The sequence below is a fragment of the Motacilla alba genome, chromosome 8 (genome assembly GCF_015832195.1).
Source record: "Motacilla alba alba isolate MOTALB_02 chromosome 8, Motacilla_alba_V1.0_pri, whole genome shotgun sequence".
Taxonomy (NCBI): domain Eukaryota; kingdom Metazoa; phylum Chordata; class Aves; order Passeriformes; family Motacillidae; genus Motacilla; species Motacilla alba.
This window is the reverse complement of record NC_052023.1, coordinates 30,514,801-30,533,551: the sequence shown is the minus strand read 5'-3', so window position 1 is coordinate 30,533,551 and position 18,751 is coordinate 30,514,801.

The following is an 18,751-nucleotide window of genomic DNA, read 5'->3' as shown; positions in this document are numbered from 1 at the left end:
AGCCTGTGCTTGCACTGCCATCACATGCAATGGGGTGTTCTGCAACCCCAGGCAGGGCGGGGGCTGTGGAAGAGGGGGGCAGGAAGGATATTTGAGATATCCTAGGTTAGCTGTGGCTCGGACCTGGCTGCTTGCAGGCATGGGGGCTGAGGGGTACTGGGCTCTGGGGGAGCTGGGAGAGCCAGGGGCAGGAGCCTGAGGAGCTGTTAATGGTGACACTGCAGCTAACTGGCCAAGAGCATCACGGTGACATCATGTCACTGCAGGAATGCAAGGGAGCAGCAGCCTGCACATTGAGCTTGGAAACCCTGCTGGGATCTGTGCCTTGGGGGCATCCAAAGAGCTTGGCCACCCCTCCATCTCAGGTGGCTGCAGATGTTGTTGCCTGGTCCAAAGCTTGTGGGTGAGTCCTCAAGCAAAGACGCTGAAGTCACGACTTCTTTTTTTGCAGGAGTGTTTAAAGCATGAAAGGTTCTCTGGCAGCCAGAAGTGAGACAGCAGCCTGTGGCAGCCTCCAGGCTGAGCTGGGGTGACGGGGATGGTTTATGGCTTTTCAAGAACACTGTCCTTCTTTCCTTGTACTGTGCCAAGAAGAGCTCAGGGGAGGATGAAGGCAGTCGCCTTCTCTGGATGCCCCTGAGCTGAGCTTTACCCTATGTGTTTCACAAGGACTAAGCCCAAATGACCTGTAGTAGGGACTGGTTTTATCCTGCCCTTCACTTGGTGCAAATTTCCCTTTATTTCCCAAATGCTGACAGATCTGCTTTTCAATTCTCTGGCTCATGAAGTGATAAGAAGTTTTCAGTGGGAAGTGTGGAGTTCCAGGAGATGGCCCAGCTTTGAGAGCACTTCCCGAGGCAATGAATGCAATGACAGCCCAGCATTTTTCCAGGCTGGGAACTGAGTTCCCATTTTATAGCCAAAAAAAGTGATCTGCAGTCCTGATGGTGGGGAAGGCTCTGCAGGGTGGTAATGCCACCTTCAGCTCTGAGGCCTGCAGTGCTGTTGGAAGCAGTTTGAGGAGAGGATGTCCTCCTGTGTGGGCCAGAAGTACTGCATTAACATTCCTCAAAGTGACTGTTTTAAGTATGAGCTGCTCCAAAAGCTCTGAAAGCCTTTGGAGTGTGCGGGTCTCTGATGGACATCCCATGGAACCCCACCTCAGATGCTCATGTGAGGATGAGTGGTGGATGCAGCTCCTTGAGTGCATGACCAGCTCTAGCTCATTTCCCCAAATCCTCTAAAATATATGGGGCCATAGAGAAGACACCCAGAGCAATGCAGAGGCAGAGCTTCACCCTCACAAGGGAAACTGATGCTGCAAAACAGGGAGCCTTTGCTGTTGGAGAGCCAGAGCTCCGCTTGGCAGGCATAGAGGCTAAAAAAAGCCCCTTGACAAATGGAACAGAAAGGTTAAAATTATCTGTACATCATCTGAATAACAATGGAGATGCAGATTGTACCTGCTTATAATAGCTCCAGGAGACAGGGGATAAATTGGGAACAAAAGTACCCCAGAAACATGCGGCTGCCAGAAGTGCTGGGGCTGCTCCTCCTTGAGGAGCCACTGGGGGCAGGGCCACCAGAGCCCAAAAACCTGGTCTGTAAGTGCTCCTTTCAGCTTGCCCTGCGTGCTTCAGGACCCTTCCAAGCCCCTGTCCTGGCAGAACTGCTCAGGCTCCCGGGATGAGGGAGCAATCCCAGCCCCTGGCAGCCCTGCGTTATGCGTGGCCTGGGGGACATGAACAGTCCTGTCCTGGGACAGCTGCAGGTCATCACCTCGAAACCTGGGGCTTCCTCCTGGGAAAAGATCTTCCTGGGAAGAGAAGGATGGATTCCTCATCATGCTGGATTTTTTTTCTCTCTGCCTCGCTTTCCCTCCTGCAAAGCCAAATGAAAGCCCATGGCACCGGGTATGTCTGTAGCTCTGCAGGCACGGGCACTTCTCTAAAGGCTTCCTGAATTATTTTATAGGCAGCATGTCAGCAATTGTGCATCCCTGCAAGGAAAGCCTGGCTCTGGTCCTTTGGTCAAACTGCTGGTGACTCTGCTCACTCCTCCAGCAAAACAAGGGCTATGAGGCTGCTGAAGCCAAACCCAAGCTCCTTTGGGGTGCAAAGGACAAGAGGAGGGGGCAGGAACTCGAACAAATGAAACCTTTTCTCTTCCTTTTCCCCATCCTAGCGAGGTGTTTAAAATCCATCGGTTCAAGGAGGAGGGGGCAGGGTTTGCTCCCGCTGGGGGCACAGCTGATGGCTCAGATCGGAGCCGCCGGGGTGGCTCTCGTCCGCCTCCTTCCCTTTCCTTCCTCTGGTGGCACTTACAGCACACCAAGGATGTGCGTGGGCTCTGAAGAGGGGCTGATGCTTACTCACAGCGGCAGCCACGGGGAGTTGCCGGCTCGTGGGCTGCCAGCACCGGCAGTTCCTTGGGACAGCATTCGCCCATGGAGGAGCATCTCCCTCGAGCCAGGAACATTTACCCACAAACACCAGAGGTTTATGTCCGAAAAGGAGACAGAGGAGTCCTGTAACTTTATAGGAAAAAAAGGCAGATGTCATGGGCATTTCCCGTGGGGTCTCTCAAATTTTCAGAGGACGCAGCCTCATTTTTATCATAATTTCTCTCTCTCTTTCCCCATTGGCTGAGCTACTTGAGAGGTACAGACTTCCCAAAATGCCTACTACCTAAGACCCCCCCTTAATGTATATCCCCTTTTTCTTTTCCTTGTGTCAACCAGTGGAATTCCTGTGGAATTTATGGTTCTTCCCATTGTTTCTTTCACCTCTCTGTATCTAACTTTCTTTAGCAGCAGACCCATGGTTTGTTTGTAAAGACAAATCTCTCTCATTCCAGTCATCAAACAGTGGAATCCTTCCCATTGTTTCTTCTATCTCTCAGTGCTAGTTTTATCTACCAGCAGACCCAGAGTCCGTTTGTAAAGAAAAATCCCTCATTCCTCTCACTCCCACAGGTGAGCATCATCCCATGGATGAGCATCCCCCACAGGTGAGCACTCCACTGACAAACCACCCCATACAACCCCACTCCTTTTCCCTGTGTTCCCCACCGGGACTGTCCTCCCCGCAGGGCTGGAACAGCCTGGCCTGGCTCAGCACCTCTATTTTTTGTTCTTCTCATTTATTTCTGTCTCCTGGCACTGATCTGCCTTGCTCAGTGATGTAGTTCTGCACATCTGCACTGGCTGTGTTTGCCAGACACCACGGGGAGCAGGGGTCTGGTGAGCAGGTGAAATCCTATGGAATTCCCTGGAAACTTCCCCCTACCATGCACAGAAGAGCCAGCTGGTATTGCTGACTCCCAGGAGGTTTTTAGGAGCTCTTTTGTGTCACCTTTTGGCTTGAGAGGCAGCAGGGAGCAAGGGGGTAGGCAGGGCTGAGCTTGTCTGCTCTCACAATCCCATCTCCTGCTGGAACTCCACTGAGCAGGAAAGAGCCCACTGTTCATTTGACTTTGCTATTTCTGCATAGATAATAAAAAATAACCCCAAACAACACAATTCTGGCTTCTAAATGAATGCCAAAAAGCATGACTTGGTCTCCTTCCCCAGCTGGCACCTCCCAGTCCCCACAGCAGGGCTCTCCAAGTGTCCCTGACATTGGGCAGTTGGATGCTGGGAGGGCTGGGTGAATGGGTGGAAACCCAGCAGGAGTGATTTGCAGCCAAAATCACCCCAAACCGCGCTCTGTTTGGGGTGCCTCCACAGAGGCATTGCAGGGCTGAGCTGGGTGTCCCTGCAGTGTCCCAGTGCATGGATGAGCTGCCACAGGGATCCTGCCATGAGTGGATGCCCACTGCCGCGCCCAGTGGGCAGCTCCAGACCTCAGCAGAGGTACCAGTGATGCTTGGGGTGCAAGGCAGAGGGATCAGGGATAAGGATGGGTTATTTTTTAAAGCCAGGCCTAGGCCAGACTCTCTCTGGCTCCCACACATGCTCCCCAGGGACTCTGAATTTATGGAACACTCTGCCTCAGATGATGTGATCTTCAGACTGATTTTCACAGATCTACAGAATCATGGCCATCGTGAATGATGTGAGGAGTTGTTCAGGTTTTTTTTTTTCCTTCCAAAAGAGGAAGAGCAGGGAAGAAAATAAATCCACGGTTATGTTTCCCAGCAAAGTTTAATCCTATGGTATCACGGCAAATAAAGGGGATTTGTACATCTCTGGGGCCTCTGGATGAGGGATGCAGTGTGCAGGACCATCAAGCAGAGCCACAAGTCCCAGCTGCCCCTTCCCTTGGCCTCTGAAGTGTTGACAGGGGCCTGTAAATATCCTTTATAATAATTTACTTCGGGGTGGGAGGGAAGAAGTGCAATCAAGCATTTCTTTTGTTTGTTTTTCTTTTTTTTTTTAGGTGTTTGTTTGGTTTTGGGGGTTTTTAGGGGGGTTGTTTGTTTTCATTTTAAAATTTTATTTTGGTTTTTTCTCACTGATCAAAGTGTGGCCCCCATTTACACAGCCATAGGTTTTCCAGGACTTGTCCCAGCTTGAGCCCCTCTTCCTCCAGCATGTGACATTGTGCTGGATCAGCAAGTCTCACCTCCTTAGCAGCCAGGAGCGCGTTAGGAAACCAGTGTGAGCTGTGCGAAGGAGCTGCGAACGAGCAGAGCCTCCTCTGCCCCTTGGCAAAGGCTCCTCTTCCACCTCCCAGCCGGAATAGCTGCAGCTGCCTCCTGCAGCAGGAGCTGGAGTGGCACGGGGGAGACGAGCAGGGATCCCTGCATCCTCCCCTGTTGGGAAGGATGAAAGTTTGACAAGAAAGTCTCACAGATACGTATGCTTAGCAGAAAGATTTTTGAATGTAGAATCTGAAGAAGGAATAGAGATGGAAGCAAGTGTTGATATAGAAGAAAAGAACTGCTGAGCCAGTCTTAGTGGATAACCAAGGAGGCAAAGGGTATGTTAGTTAGAAGGGGTTTTTATGGCTTAGAGCAAAGGATAAACCCACCTCAAACAAGATCTTTTTACCAAGCAGTAAGATCGCACAGACAAACAAGCCTGCCGATGTTGCGAGTAGAAAAAAAAAGGTCTCAGAATTTTCCACTGCAAGAAAACTGAAAAAGAACTTCTAGCTTAAAGTGTAATGTACTAACTTGTAGTGATTAGAGAATAGTAACATGAATACGGTAATTATAGTAGTTGTGATAGGCTATAGATAAAAGTTAACTGTGTTAAGATGCTCAGCAAAGAAAAGTATATAATGTATTGTAACCAAAACCAAAGGGCTTCCAGGCCTGCCTGCAGCTGGAGCTGACAGCTATAGGCCCACAACCCTGGACTGCTGTAATGTCTTGAATGTAATAAACTGCATCTTGAAGAGCCAACTGGAGTCCCGCATCTCTCATTTCGGCTCTTACACTCCCCAGGACACAGGGCACGGCCACCATGCCACCCACAGCCCTGGGAACAGGGGCTCTGAGGTCCCCACATGTCCCTGTGGAAGATGGACATCCCCTCTGCCAGGACAGACATTCTCATCCTCAGCATCACACAGAGGTGGGAGATGTTCCACTGGATCAAAGAACAAGGAGACGTTAAAAAAATTTTTAAAAAGGCAGGAAAAGCTCACACTCTTCTCTTCATATTTTTTGGATGAATGTTGGCAAATCCCTGCTTTGCCCAGTGCTGGTTTTCTGGATGCAATAGTCAGGTCAGAGAGAGGGAAAGCTAGATAAACTTTCCCATGAATCGGTCTGGGAAACTCTAGAAAGCTGGAGAGAAAGAATTCTAAGCAAGCTGCACCTAGTACTTGTAACAAGTTGTTTACTCCCAAGGGGTGTTGTCTTAATTAGCCAATCATGTGAAATGTATTGGTTAAATTACCAGATCCACCTGTGTCAGACGAGGCTGTAAAAGAAGATGTCTCAATAAACATGAGGCTTTTTGCCTTCTGATTGCTTTTGGAGTCCATGTTATTTCTGACTCAAAAATGAAGGTTTGGGAAGAGGGACGTCTTCCCACCCACTTTTGTGACACAGGAGGGCAGAAAGACCTAGGGCAGATGGGATTAGCAGTCACATGTGCCAGCACTCTCCTTGTCTTAGCCTCTTTTTTCCCTGCACTGACTCCTCCAGACTGTGCTAATGACAGCGATTTGGTGTTTGACACAACCAGCGCTGTCTGGGTGGGATGGCTCTGAGTAGGGCTGGCTTCCCTCTACAGTGTGCCCAGGAAAGCCTCCCTGGGTGCTGCAGAGCCCAGGAGCTCTCAGGGGAAAACCCTTTTTGCATTGTCACCCCTGGTCGTAAAGCTGCTGCCCTTAGAAGCTCTGTCTCTGTCACCCCTTCACAGAATTCACAGGGTTGGAAGAGACCTCCCAGATCATGGAGTCCAACCCAGCCCCAGCACCTCAGCTAAACCCTGGCACCCAGTGCCACACCCAGGCTTTGTTAAACACACCCAGGGATGGTGACTCCACCACCTCCCCGGGCAGTGTGAGATGCAAAGCTGTGTTTCGTGTCAGGTACACACAGGCAGCATGTGTGCTTGTGATTGTGATATGTGTGGAAACTGATCATAGGACAATTAAAGGATGAATTCCAAAAAAAATAACTGAGGGAGTAAAGCATGGAAGAAGGCCTTTGAACTTATCCTTTGTTTGCAATTAACTTTTAATAAAATAAAAATATTATATCTGAAATAAAGCTTTAAGGATGTTGCTGCTAGACAGGAACTTTTTGCACGTAGCTAAGGATTAAACAGCTTTGCAATAATAACCTTTTGAAGTATTTTAGAATATTGCTTGTAGTAAGGAGCTTTGAAAATATAAGTTTAGAATATATGTAAAGGAAACATGCTTATCACAACACCTTAGCAAAACAGTAAAAAGCAGCTTGAGAAAGGAAGATTAACATCAACCCAAGGATTGATGGCTTCGACCAAGGGAAGCTGGAAATCACTGTAATGAGATTTATAGTCTTTGCCATTAAAAGGTGGCCCCACATCTGGAGTCTGCACCGCACCAGCTGGAAGACCTCTTTCTTCTTTCGGAAGTCGGACCCCACCATCTGGGGATACACCTTTCTGGGATATACCCTGAGAAAAACTAACTCACAATAGTGTATAGAATTGTGACGTAAAAATTGAGAAGAGAAACTGCTGAGAAAAGCTTATGTGTGCCCCTATAAATATCTGTACGCCCCAACCATCGTTGTGCAGTTGGAGGGAAAACTTCCCCCACTGTACCCAGCGCTGTTTTGCTCATACTTTACCACATTAATTAATAAATTGATTGCTGCTTGAATATTGGCCTAGTCAAGCTTTTTATTTATAACAGCAGCCATCCCAGAACTTTATCACCCTTTCTGTAAAAAACTTCTTCCCAATATCCAACCTGTATTTCCCTGGGTGCAGCTTGAGGCTGTGTGCTCTGGTTCTGTCAGTGCTGCCTGGAGAAAGAGCCCAACCCCACTGAGCACAGGCACCTTTCAGGAGCTGTAGAGAGTGATAAGGTCACACCTGAGTCTCCTTCTCTCCAGGATAAACACCCCCAGCTCCTTCAGAACCATCCTTTGGAATAGTCAGCCAAAGCAAGAGGGCTGCAGGAAACTGCTGGAGAAGGAGATTTGGTGGATTTGCTGCCTGAATGTTTTAATTGTGTTTCATAGAGTTTCCCCCTGCAGAAATCCTTTTTTTTTTTTTTTTTTTGTTGCCCTGCTGGTAGGAGTTCAGGAGGCTTTCAGCCAGGGCTGCTCTTGGTGGGGGTGAGCTGCTGCCCCGTTTTCCCCAGGGCTCTCACCTGCCCCTCTGCCCCAAGGGACAGAGTTTCAGCCCTATTTTGGCACACAAGTGACTACAGCTCCAGTGAATTAACTCAGAAATGTTATTACAGGCTATGAGGACAGGTCAGGTTTCAGGCTGGGAAGGAAAAGTGGGTAAGTGCTGTTCTACAATTATCTGCTAGATGAAATCAGGCTGACAAACAGGCTTCCCCCCCCCCCCCCCCCCCATATTCTGCCCCATTTCTGGGCTCACAGTGGAGGGGGATGGCTCTGCAGCGCTGCAGGCATGGGGGAGATGGGAGAATGCTGTCCCACAGCCTGGGGGAGAGGCTCCAGCAGCGCCAGGAGGGAGTCTGGCTCTTCTCCCAACAAAAACTTATTTTAGCTGGGAAGCTGGAGGTCAGGAGGGTTAGACAGACCTCCCAGGCTGAATTTCACAGCCCTGAGTAGAAATGTTTGATTTTGCCAGCACTGCCATACGGAGACACACTGCAGACAGAGAACACTGTATCCTCTGCTCCTGACAAATGCCTGTCAGGACAGCTTGAATAGAAAGCAGGGGCTTAGGCAGAGGGAGCTTCTTTGGTGTTTGCAATTCCTGTTTCCCTGTGGGTCCTCGGGACCTCCAGAAGGCCAGAGCAAAGCTCCTGTGCAGGAATGCAGAGCCCCAGGCTGGGTCCTGCAGGGCAGGAAGCCAAGCCCAGCCCTGGGGTATTGGCATCCACATCATGCAGAGGATGGCAGAGGTGTTCCCGTGAGGAATCTGGGCTGGATGGACCTGAAGCTGCCATAAAGCCAAGAAGCCACGTAATAATGTTGCTGGCCAAGCCACCAACATCCCCAGCCCGGTGTCAAGATGTGCTGTAGAGAGGAGAGAGAGCTTCTTTTTGCCAGTGTCACCAAGGAGGGGACCCTTCTGGGCATCCTGCTCCTGCTCAGCCTCCCCTGGTCCCCACCATTTTCTCCTGTACCCCTGGAGAAAGGTTTTCCTCTGAGCAGGGTCACACCCTGGCTGTGCCCATCGCCCCCTTTGGCAGAGGGAGAAATGAGGCAGGGAGGAGTGAGGGGACAGCTGAGAGGCGAGCAGGAAAACTGCACTAGGATTTATGTGGAGATGCAGCTGGAATTTTATCTCCTGTCCCTGATGCCACAGCGTGTGAGGACAGATGTGAAATGTGGCTCTGTGAAATTCATCTCTGCTAGGGCATGGGAATAGCAAAACCTCCCTTTTTTTGAATAGCCATGTTTTAATTTGCATTTCCAGGGCTCTTGCAGAAGGCTGGGTCCCGTGGTATACTCAGCAGTGGAGGCACTAAATGGCCATGAGTTGCTATATCTATGTTTTATGGGGGCAATTTGGGCAGCTGCCAGACTTGATAACTCTCCTGATGTTATCCCAGCAGTGATGGTGGCTTGGGAACTGGGAGGTGAACCAGCTGGGGGGGATTTTTTCAGTGTTTTTTTGGGTTGTGAGTCCAAACCTCATCTTGGCTTGTCTGGTGGAATTGGCTGTGACACAGGATTAAATGTCACTCTGCCACCAAATGGGTGATGGGTGTTAGAAGGGAGGGAGGGCATAATCAAAAGGGAAGGGAGAGAGCAGCAGGGCTGGTGTTGACCCATGAAGACCCATCCTAAGCAAAACCAGCCCCTGGGAGCATGAGGATGAAAGGAGAGAGCTGCAAGCTAACAGCTTTTCATTAATAGAGCTGTGGTGCTCATGTGGTCATGGTGACAGATCACAGAATGCTTTGGGTTGGAAGGGACCTTAAAGCTCCTGTTGTTCCAAGCCTCCTGCCAGGAGCAGGGACACCTCCACTAGACCAGGTTGCTCAGAGCCCTGTCCAACCTGGCCTGGATCACTTGCAGGGATGGGATGCAAGGTACCTGCAAGGTGCTGCCACTTTTGCACCAAAAGCTCTCTCGGTGCTGCTCTGAGGCTGTCAGAAGGCCCAGGCTGGCTGGTGCTTTGTGCTGCAGTGACAGCCTGCCTCTCAGTGGGGACAGGGATCCTGGGAGCGAGGCCATCTGGATGCACAGGAGGAGACGGCCTTTGCTCCCCAAAACATGTCAGCTCAGGGTGGAAGAAGCAAATCCTGTTTCATGGAGGCACAAGCAGCTCTGTTGATGGGAGAAGGAGAATCTCCTGTAGGTGATACCAAGTCCTGAGCATCCCAGCCCTGGCTCTGAGCATGAGTTCCCTGATCATGTGAGCTCTCAGCAGTGCAGGGAGCAGAACATGCTTTTGGATGCTTGCTGGCAGCTTTCTCACTGTGCAGGCAGTGGCTCCTGCCTTGCCTGCCCAGTGCAGATTGAGCTCTCCTGGCATGGGGCTCTTTTGATGCCTCAGGTTATGCCTCAGGTTTGAGCTTTTATGTTTTTCAGATTCTGTGCTGCTTTAGTGTGTGGGTCTGGGTTTCATATCAGGGGATGGTGAGCTCTCTGCACAGAGCAGGGAGACAAAACAATTCCTGCTCCAGCTGGGCACCAAGGACAAATGATCCAAATCTCAGCCCAAGAGCACAAACAACGTGGACTGAAGAGAGAAAAACAGGAAGGATGGGACTGCATGGGCTGGAGCTGTAACTGGACAATTAACCCTAATGTACAAATGGACCAAAACTTACAAAAATGTCAGATTCCATGACTGGTCATTCATTTTGTGACCATTTTGGGCCCATCTTGGGTGTATCCTGGCTGGGCTCTTGTGCTGCCCAAGGTGGATCCATTGAGGCCTTTAAATAAATCCCTACTTTATTCTTTAGCTCTATCCAGCCTCTGTTCTAGGTCAGCCTTCAAAAGGCATCACTTTGCATGCCTGCCTGCCTGGCTGCTGAGGCCTCGTGTGGCCAGGGAGACACTTCCCATGGCTGCAGGGATTGTCATGGAATCTAAAAATTTCTCCACAGACAATCAAGATGCACCCAGTAACCAGCCTGTGCTCTGTGGCTTGGTCAGACCTGGGGTGTCACAGTGGTCTGGCTGTTGGAAGATAAAGGCAAGTGTGGAACTTTGTCAACAAAAGAGGCTGCATGGCAATGCCTCTGAGGCTGGAAAAGATGCTTTGGTGTGCTCCACAAGGCTCCAGCAGCTGTATGAGCTTCCCAGAGCAGCAGAGCAAGGATCCCCTGTGCAAAGGTATTCTGGCATTTTGGAAGCTCTCCAGCAGCAGCCACAAACGCAGAAGTGTCTCCTAAGAGCATCTCCCAGGAGGCCCCTGATGGATCTTTCAGGGCTGAGTCAGGAAGAGGAGCTCTGTGGGGTGAGTCAGAGCGGCTGCTGACAGCCTGCCCATCCAGCTGTGGGTCCTGCTGGGCTTTGGGCGCTTCAGCTGAAGCGTTCAAGTGAACACAATTATCTGTGTTTTTCAAATGAAACCTGCTCCTCCTCCTCCCTTCGCTCTGCTGAGCTTCCAGCTGTCCCCGTGTGTCTGCTGTGTGCCAAGGCTGTCACAGAGAGGTGGCCCAGGACTGTCACAGAGAGGTGGCCCAGAACTGTCACAGACAGATGGCCCAGGACTGTCACGGACACCCAGGACTGTCACGGACAGATGGCCCAGGGCTGTCACAGAGAGGTGGCCCAGGACTCTCACGGACACCCAGGACTGTCACAGACAGATGGCCCAGGACCCCAGGACTGTCACAGAGAGGTGGCCCAGGGCTGTCACAGAGAGGCAGCTCAGACTCCCAACTCTCATTCCTTGCATTATACATATTATACATATTATAGATATGATACATATTATAATGGCTTTTCTCAAACATTAAAATGGGTTCTGTATGTGTGGTGTTAAAGTAACTTGGTTATAAATATATAGTTTTTATTTCTGTTGTTAATTAAGCTCAGTGAAATAGCTGATATAAGTGTGCTTGTGTTAAAATGCCTGCTTGGATGGGATAACATTCAATGAACATATGAAGAGGAAACCTGCTACTGACATGTCAATTATCAGCACTCACTGTCTGAAGACAGTGAGGACCAAGGCCCAAAAAGTGGAGCTGATAAGAATGGACTAAAACCACAGCCAAGGAATACACATGCTCTAAAAAGGTGGAACCAGGGAGGAGCCAAGCTAAACAGTTCTTGGAACGTGTAAACTAGTTTGGGGAAAAGTTTACTGTGCATAAGGGTCTGTGAATGTGTAACAGGCTGATGTAATATATACCAAAAAATGGTATATAAAGGGTGATTCCAATATACCAAGATGCACCAGGCCTTAACAACCTTTGGTCCTTGTCTCCTATTGTCCTTCATTAAACTGTTTAAATTTTCACAGGAGGGTGAATGTGTTTTTCACACCTGGGAGCAGGTGTGCTGAAAGAAGGAGCAGTCTGAACTGCTGAAAGAAGGAGCAGTCTGAACTGCTGGTCTCTTCCTGCGATGCCACACCAACCTGTGTGGGCTTTGTCACCCTGGGGGACGTGTGGTGTGGCCTGTCCTTGTTCTGCAGCCATGCTCCAGCACTCTGGAGCTTGGGCACTGACCCTGCAGACACAACCAAGGGTGGAGGAATTTCTTCTTTCCTCAGCAGAGGCAGCGGGGAGGCCCTGCGAGTGGAGAGCATCTCCTTCTCTGCAGGAATGTAAAAGCGGGGTGATTTCCCCATGCGCCCAGCTGAGATAGCACCAAATGAACTCGTTGGCATTTTAACTTCCCAGCCCTGTTGGTAAAGGCTGACACACCACTGTCGTCCCTTTCTGTGGGTAGTGAGCACAGAGGGTAGCACCAGCTCCCTGGCTGCCACTCTGTCTGCCAGGAGAGGTGGCATCAAAATGACACAAGGGCTCTGGGGTGGCCAGGAGAGCACCGGTGCTCCTTCAGGAGGACACAGCAGGACACTTGGCTTCTTTCCCTCACAGGGGGTGGGTATGAGCAGGGGCAGCCTCCTGCCCTCTCCCCAGTGAGGTTTTCCTGTGCTAAGAAAATGCCTGGCTCTGTCTGGTTGTTTTTCCCAGCTGGAGGGGGTGAGTCATGGCTGTTCCTCAAGAAGAAGGTTTGCTTGCCCCTGTGTGGTGAAGCCTGCATCCCTCATGAGTCTGTGGTAATTTTCTTCTGGTGAATCCACGGCTGAGAGAGGTGTCTGCCATTCTTATATCTCTGCTTTGTACAAATGGGCACTTTTCTCTGATGCACTGATGGGAAGCAGTTGCACCTACATTCATGGATCAGCCCCATACACGTGTGAGAGATGCCATGCAGCCAAAAGTGGCAATAAACTTCATCTTTGCAGGGCCACAAAGGTGGTCAGAGGGCTGGATCACCTCTCCTATGAAGACAGGCTGAGAGAGTTGGAGTTGTTCAGCTAGAGAAGAGAAGGTTCTGGGGGAAACCTCAGAGCCCCTTCCTGTGCCTAAAGGGGCTCCAGTAGAGCTGGAGAGGGAATTTTGATGAAAGCATAGAGTGACAGGACAAGAGGAAAGGGCTTTGCATTGAGAGAGGGCAGGGTTAAATTGGATATTAGGAAGAAATTCTTTCCTGTGAGAGTGCTGAGGCCCTGGCACAGGGTGCCCAGAGAAGCTGTGGCTGCCCCATCCCTGGAAGTGTCCAAGGCCAGGTTGGACAGAGTTTGGAGCAACCTGGGATAGTGGAAAGTGTCCCTGCCACAGTGCCTCTGCAGAGGCAGGATCTTTGCTTCGAGGAGAGGGGTGCAGGTTCCTGGCAGGAACACAACTCTCCTGTGGCACAGGAATGTGCATTGGCTCTCCAGCCGAGTGACAGCATTCCCAAGCCCTGCCTGGTATTGCTGTCTTGGAGTATGCTTGCCTTTCCTGAGGAAAACATTGTGGTCTAATAGTGTCTTATCCATTTAATTCCCTGTTTGCATCTCCTGGTGTGCTTTACCAAATGTGTGGGACCAGCAGGATTGTTCCTTCCAGCACTTGCAGTGGTGGGGTGGGACTCTGAGCCTGTCAGACAGGCAGGCCCTGCCCTGCCTGCACCACTCACAGTTTTCCAGCTTGTCCTTCCATCCTCTCCCTTAAGGAGATGTTGTTCCTGCCTTTTTCATTGCCATTTTACAGTCAGGCTCTTGTTTACTGCTGAGCTCTGGAGGGGGCTGGCTGGGAACATCTCCATAGGGGTGCCAGGAGATCTGCTGTGGTAAGGGACACCAGCGCCTGTGGCCAGTGAGGATGGGCTGGGGGGCTTGTCACCCTCGCCCACACTCACTCCCCTCCAGGAGGGGGGGGCTGCTGGCTGTGCAGGTAGATGAGGCATCACTTGATGCACAAGGACAAGCCCTTGTGTTTTCCTCACTCATTTCCATCTTTGTCTCGTGTAATTTTCTTAGCAAGTCTCTATGGAAACAGGTACTGTTTGTAATAAAGCCTCTGTTTTTCACTTTGCTTTGTTGCTGTCGAGGAAGGAGGAGGCAGAGACCTATAAAGGGCAGATGAGGTTTAGGTAGGGAGAGGAGAGATGATTCAGCTGCCTCAGCCCTTGGCACAGATGGGAGCAGCCTCAGCATCCCTTCACCCTGTCCTCGCTGATGGGAGGTGGAGGCTGAAATCATCCAGACCCTTTCCTGGCTCCCTCGATTTTGGTGGGGACTTGCTGATCTTTAAAGACCTTTTTAACCCAAACCATCCCAGGGTTCCTGTCCCAGCTGGATGTGGTGTGGAATGGGGGTAAATCATTACTGTCCAGAGCTGACAACACACATCTGACATGTCCCCAGCGAGCCACCAGCCCCACAGCCTCACCCTGGCTCTCCTGAAGGTCACCCAGTGCCAGCTGCGTCTTGGTGTCCTGACAGGACCCGCTGTGACATTGCATTGATTGCATGTGACATGTGACATTGTGTGCACGTGAGCCACCCCCAGGGAGCTGAGCTGTGGGGGGCGCAGGAGCTGTGGGGGTGACACAGAGGGGCTGGAAAACACCTGATGCTTTGTGAGGGCTGACCTAGAACAGAGACTAGACAGAGTTAAAGAATGAAGTAGGGATTTATTAAGAGGCCTCAACAGATCCACCTTGGGCAGCACAACCCAAAATGGCCACAAAATGGACGAATGTTGCCACACTTCTCTTCACAGAGAAAAGCAAGGCACGACTTCCCAAGAATATTTCTGAGATTCACATTCTCTGAACCTCAGAGAACGGAAAAACAATTTGTATCTCATTTGCTGTGCCTGTGTTTGTGCAAAAGTAGAATGCAATATGGAGATTGTTTACCCACAGTGATGGTGGTTTGTTTCCTTGGCCTATCAGGGCCGTGTCTGTGTGTGCGTGTGTCGGTACTGTCGCTGACACTCACGAGATGAGTGCAGTGGAGTGCAGAGTTGAGTGCTTGGCAGATTCAGTTTAGATGTAATGTAATATAGTGTAGAATAATATAGTATAATAAGGGAATTAATTAGCCTTCTGATAAGATGGAGTCCTCATCATTCCTGCCTTCATCGTGGGTGAAAATATCCGCTATAGACAACTGGTCCCAGGGTCTCTCACTTTTACCAGTTCTGCTCCATTTGCATATTAGGTTAATTGTCCAATTCCAGCTTTAGCCCATGCAGTCCCATCCTTCTTGTTTTCTCTCTTCAGCCCACGTTGTTTGTGCTCTTGGGCCTGAGATTTGGATGATTGTCCTTGGTGCCCAGCTAGAGCAGGAATTGTTTTGTCTCCCTGCTCTGTGCAGAGAGCTCACCATCCCCTAACAAGAAGCCCAGACCCACACACCAAAGCAGCACAGAATCTGAAAAATCTAAAAGCTGAAGCCTGAGGCATCAGCCCAGGGTGAGCCAGAAGGATGCAGGAGCCCCCGCCTGCCGTGGGACGCTGAAGCTCCGTCATCTCACAGCGCTTCCTGCCTGCAGCCTGTTCCCAGGCTCGTGAGCTTCCTCACTTGTTTGTTTATTTTGGGGAGGGAGGGGGATGTTTCAAGGGCTGAGAGAGGAATATTTTAAAGGAGGAATTCAATGCCAGATTGGCATCCTATGCATCAGACGGAGCCATGCACCGAAGCGTGCTGGGAGCTGCTGGAGGGAGCTGTGTGTGTCAGCTCCTTCTGCTCAGTCACCCTTGGTATTCAGCCGCCCTGGGCCTTTCCAGGGGCTATGGGGACAGCTGAAACCAGAGAAACCTGCAGCACACTCGGGGTGTGTTTTAGGGTGTTCTAGCCTTTTTCTGCTTTCCATCAAGTCAGAGTGAGCTGGGCCCTGAGGCAGAGGTAATTGGCCTCTGGCACAAAGAGGAATCCATGGTGGCACCTGGCTCTTTGGGTTCAGAATGAAGATCTTCCACCCTGACTGAGAACTGGTGTCCTCTTCCCACTGAGAGCTGGTCCTTTCAGGTTGGAAAAGACCTCTAAGGTTGCTGAGTCCCACTGCTAACCCAGCACTGCCAAATCCACTGTGACACAGGCCCAGGGCTCCCTAGCCCACAGAGGATGGAAGGATGTGCTTTGAGAGGTCCCTCTCCCACCCCTGCTTTTCTACAAGTAGTTCTTTTTGTTCATCCCAAGCCAGCCACACGTGGCTACCCTGTAGCTGAGGTTTTCTCTAGGGGAAATCCTTCTCACCCATTCCCAGACCTGCTCTGCCCAAGGGGGCTGCTCAGCTGGAGCTGCCAGGAATGATGCTTGAGGATTGTCAGGGTGCTCCAAGGGCACTGAGCTGGAAAATATTCCCTTCCCACTGCTGTTTCTATGAGAATTTGCTTTAAGAGCAGAGATCCAGACTATAATGTTAATTTTGCTTCCTTCCAAGAGGAGTCAATATTACAGAGTCTTTGTGATTCTGCTGAAATTACAATATGTGATTACTGGGGTTGAGACACTGGTTAATTACCTGCTCATTTGTTGCAATGCTCCTGAATAGCTTGTGAGAGTGTGGCAAATGTATTGCTTCTGCTTTTAATGATTTATTCACAGATAGTAGAAGATAAACAATGTTCCATGTCACATTAGGGTGGTACAGCACTTCCCTGGGGGTCCTTCCTCAGCCTGGGGAAGGCAGGAATTCGCAGGTGAGATGAGTAGGAATCTTGATGTCCTTGTGACTGTGATCACACACCCTTGGATGTGGAGCCTGACAAGCCCCACGGCCACACCAGCAAGGTGGGATGCTCCAGCCTCCTGGGGAAACTGGCTGGAAGGAGCTCCTGCAGCAGTGCCAACCTTCCTGAGCCTCGCTGAGCCTGGTTGTCGTGGCCTGTTGGTGTCAGGGAAGGTCTTTTGTGCCCCAGGAGAGGGGTCAGCCTCCCCCAGCCCCACTCCTGCTCCTCCCAAGAGCAGCGCTTGATTCTGTGCTCAGCAGAGCGCACACGTCAAGGCAATGTTTGCTCATACGAGTGCCTGTTTGCCCACACAGCTCATTTGGACATCTGGCTTGGCAGATTGGTGCACATGGAAAAATGGGCAAGGAAACACTGAGGCCTGGATGGCAAATTGGGACTGGTTTTCTCCTTCTTTCTTTTTGTTTTTGGGTTTGATTTGGGTTTTTTTGTTGTTGTTGTTTTTGTTTGTTTGTTTTGTTTTTTGTTTTGTTTGTTTTGGGTTGGTTTTTTTTGCGAAGGTGCTGCTTCCAGTGTCCTGGTTACAGCTGCATAGAAATTTGCCCTTCAGGTGAGCTCTGACTTCCTGATATTGCACTCCAACCATCTAAATTTTATATCCATACCTCACCTAAAATATCTGTCAGCTTTTTAACCGTGATGCTTTCTCCTGACCCTGTCCTGGACTTTGCCTCTCAGGACACATCCCTCTTGCAAGGCCTTTGGTTTCTTCCCCACACCACTCCAAAGAAAGGGGGTCTATCAGCACCAGCACAAATTTGGGTCCTAGACCAAGCCTGGCATCTTCATGGGACAGAGATTTAAACACACTGCTCTGCCCAGGGATGCCAGGAGGTTGCTTCAAGCTTGGTTGTGTGTCTGGACTCAAGGACAGGCACCAAGGAACCTGAGCATCTCCTCCAGCCTCGCTGAGGGCCAGCAAAGGAGATCTGGCCAGCACTGCTTTAAAGGTGCTTCTGGATGTGGCTTACTCCATCCTACTCCATGAAGGTTGAGGGAATTGGGATTGTTCAGTCTGGAAAGGAGAAGGACTCAGGGCAACCCAATGGCAACACTGAAGTACCTGAGCAGAGTTTACTTCTCCTCAGGAAAGGTGAGGCATCACTTTTTACAAGAGCATTTAGTAACAGGACAAGGGGGAACAGGTTCAAATTGAAAGAGAGTAGGTTTAGATCAGTTTTGAGGAAAAAACACATTACTGTGAGGGTGGTGAGGCACTGGCACCAGAGAAGCTGTGGCTGCCCCATCCCTGGAGGTGCTCAAGGCCAAGTTGGAAGGGGCAGGAATGACCTGACCCCATGGCAGGGGGCTGGAATGAGATGATCTTCAAGGTCCCCTTCCAACCCAAACCGTTTTCTGATCTTGCATTTCCCACTCTTTTAAGAAGAGATCTGGGGGTGCACAGATCTGTGGGTGGCAATTACTGTGACAACACACAGATATCTAGGTGCAGCTCATCATCCAATTTCCCTGCTCAGCAAAGACAGGCTCGAAGGATTATCCCAGCCTGGGCGACTGTTTTTTAACCACAATGGCCATGAAAATCTCCATTATTTATCTCCAAGCTGCTTAGTGATACAGTGGGTGGAGAAGGAAGCCACATTTCCTGCTCAAAGGGTGTGTGGGAATACCTTTTCAAATGTTAATTCCTCATGTTTTTCAAAAAGCTACCCGAAGGCACTGGTCAGAGCAAATGCTAGGAAAGCCTGTGCATATTCAAACCAACCAGGTTTTTAAAAGTCTAGGAAGATATTTGGGGCGAGGGGGGAGCTAGCAGGGAGAATAAGAAGAAGCTCCAGAAAAAATCCCGCCACCATTTCCCCCACTTCAAAATTTAAATGAGATGTGTGCCTTTCCCTCTCCTCTGCCGTGCCTCCCTCCAGGGAAATAGGTGATGGATGCAAAAGGCCAGGGGGAGCAGGATCAGCCAGGGATTCCCCTCCAGCAATGGTAATGAAGGTCCAAATCCCAAATCATTCCTGCCCCAACCAGTGGC